The sequence below is a fragment of the Sinocyclocheilus anshuiensis genome, unplaced genomic scaffold (assembly GCF_001515605.1).
Source record: "Sinocyclocheilus anshuiensis isolate Anshui unplaced genomic scaffold, SAMN03320099.WGS_v1.1 scaffold80, whole genome shotgun sequence".
NCBI classification, from domain to species: domain Eukaryota; kingdom Metazoa; phylum Chordata; class Actinopteri; order Cypriniformes; family Cyprinidae; genus Sinocyclocheilus; species Sinocyclocheilus anshuiensis.
The window spans coordinates 1,801,828-1,804,765 of NW_015554102.1; the positions used below are offsets into that span (position 1 = coordinate 1,801,828).

At 35.7% G+C, this 2,938-nt stretch overlaps 1 protein-coding gene across 1 annotated transcript in view; it reads right to left on the reverse strand.

Moving 5' to 3' along the window:
• Window positions 1-2,938, reverse strand: part of rimkla (ribosomal modification protein rimK-like family member A) — a 22,092-nt gene that overhangs the window by 3,592 nt on the left and 15,562 nt on the right. The window lies entirely within an intron of this gene.

Sequence of the window (2,938 nt, forward strand, 5' to 3'; positions counted from 1 at the left end):
CACAGAAGAACACAAAAGTGGCTTGGTGTACTTTCAGACATTTAATGAGGCTCAGAAGTGGAATGAGTGCAATTAAATCCATAAATTCATGATGATATTAATGTTTTAAATATACAATTTTGAAGAAATATTATAGAAATATTAAATTATTTAAATAACTGAAAAGATACTTTAAAAATGAAACAAACTGCCAGCAGGTGGTGGTAAGTCACTGATTTTTATCACTGAATCATTCATTCAATTGATTCATTCGAACGGCTGATTCATTCAGGAATGAATCAAGTGACAGTCTTTATGAATGGGTAATCATGAATCACTTACTCACTAGATTCATAAAAAAAAAACAAAAACGTTCATTCATAAACGAGACACCGCTGTGTTTGAATGAAGATGCGCAGCGGCTGAGCTGTGACTTTGTTTTAAACTATTTTCAACGACGAAATAGAGCAAAATCAGACAATAGTGTTATAGTCAGACAATGTAAGTCACTTAATATTAACTTCTTGTTTATTTAATTTTATTGTATTAAATCATTATCACATTTACAAACTCCTTTAAAAATCATTAAAAGCTGTCACTCATCTTAGCTCATCGCGATCTCACATTTATAAAACGACGAAATAGAGCAAAATCAGACAATAGTGTTATAGTCAGACAATGCAAGTAACTTAATATTAACTTCTTGTTTATTGAATTGTATTGTATTAAATCAGTATCACATTTACAAACTCCTTTAAAAATCATTAAAAGCTGGCACCCATCTTAGTTCATCTCGATCTCACATCTATAATCAACGAAGCTCTCTACACTGCGCAATGAATCTCTCACTTTGCTTATGAAAGGATTCGTGAGATATGTCTGTGATACATTACTCAACGCTGCAAAAACACGTAGAAACCTTTGAAGCTCCCCTGAGCGCAATCACAAGTTATGATGATGATCGGGTCAGTCGCACTGGTGCTCCTAAAAAAATGTTTATAGTCGCACGCAGTAGTTTTCAGTCGCAAATGCGAATGAAATGGTCGCACTGTAGAGCCCTGTTTCGTCACTTTGTTTTACCAGGGGGAAAAAATGCCTTGACTAGCTCTACAATTCTCAGAATTAATTGTAGGAACTGCCTAAACAAAATGTGTCTTCTGCTACGTCAGGAAGTTATGCAATATGTAAGTTTCAAAGTGTCATTGCCAAAGGCTCGATTGATGATTGATTTCTCTGCATAGCAACCAAATAGAAGAGGAACAACTTGTCCAGGGTTAAATGCATGAAGCTTCAGGTGATGACAATCATGTGAATTAGTGTCAAATTCATCCCTTTCACATAATAAGAAATACACAGCCAAGTGTAGCAGCATGTATTTGGACACATGCAGAATGTCCAACTTGTTTTCAATGAACAAAAGGAGAAAGAGAAGGTGGGGAGGAGAAGAGAATTATATAATTGCCACCTAACAGATCCAACGAGATGCACAAGACACTAATTGCAGGGAGAGGCCCCCTAGAGCAACCAGGGGTTAAGTGTCTCGCTCAAGGCTACAAAGGTGATAGAGCAGGGCTGTGAACTCTCCTGCTGGCTGCCGCCACCCCACCCAATTCCCCATGGGTCAGAGGAAACCTTTTAAAACATGTCACAGCCTGACAAAGGTCAACATTGTGTGCAATGTTTTATTTTCATCTGTAGTTCATCGACCCAATACCCTTTTTAACAAAGGTTTGACTGAAATGTGAGCGCACAAGTCCTGCTTTACATAACCAGTGTTCCCATACCTTTAACCAATAATTTCCATGACTTTCCCAGTTTATGGTCACTACTAGATACTGATTAAAAACGAGAGAGAGAGACAGAAGAAAAAAAAAAAGAGATTTCTAGCCTATCAAAGTTTTTAAGAATTGAGTATAACTAGAACACAACAACAACAAAAACATTCACTAGGTGAAAATGTTCATTACTATTAATAGAATTGAATGTGAATGGTGAATATCCTATTGTAAATGAACAAAAATACCATTTTAATTTTCTATTAATAGATTTGTATCAATAAAATGGCAAATTAATATTCTATTGTAAATTAACAGAACACTAAATATAATTGTAATTGTATTATTTAACAACGATTTTCAAGTTTCACACGTTTTCAATTTCTGACAAAACCTGCAGACATGAAGTGCAGCATTCTGAACCTACATGCACAGGTTGGTTGGGCTGATCTGCGAGAATTTTTCAGCACAAAAATAAAATATAAATACAGTATATTATATCATAAGGTAATGTCATTGTTTAATAATTTTCTTCAGGTGTGGCCGCTGGTCTTGGCATCAAAGCAAGTTCTAGTCTGACTGTGAGAGTTCATTCAGAGCCACACACATACTTCAAATGTGCTTGAAAAAACAGTGCAGGACAAAGACGCCTTATGTGCACTGCGAGAGAGAAAGAAAGACTACCTTTGTTTTTAAGGTAAAAGAGATGTTTCTAAGTAGGGGTTGAATGACTTCGGATTTTTTTAAAGTAGATTTTTATGTGATGAAAGTCGAATCGACATCGACTAGTCGCTGATGACGTCATTAATGAACAAATAAGCCTGAACCTGTAGCTGAGACTCAAACAACTTGTGTACAGCTATGGCATATGACACAGCGCTGCCCACATGGCTATTGCTCGTATAACAGCTAATTTTTATCAGTTCTTTTGTCTTTGGGTCATTATATTTCTCACAGATTTCTGCTCGTTCTAAATCAGATACAGATAAAGTAGCACAGTAAAGATTACATTTATATGAATGCATTAGTGAGAGCGATTGCGTGTATGAATTAATTCTACCTGGCAGCGTTTCTCTACTAGTAGTGAAGCTGTGGGATTTAGTTAAGAAATATATGCTTGAACTTTTCAGTTTCTAAGCTATTTTATTGAGAAATCACAGAACAGTGTTGACAATACATTTCCG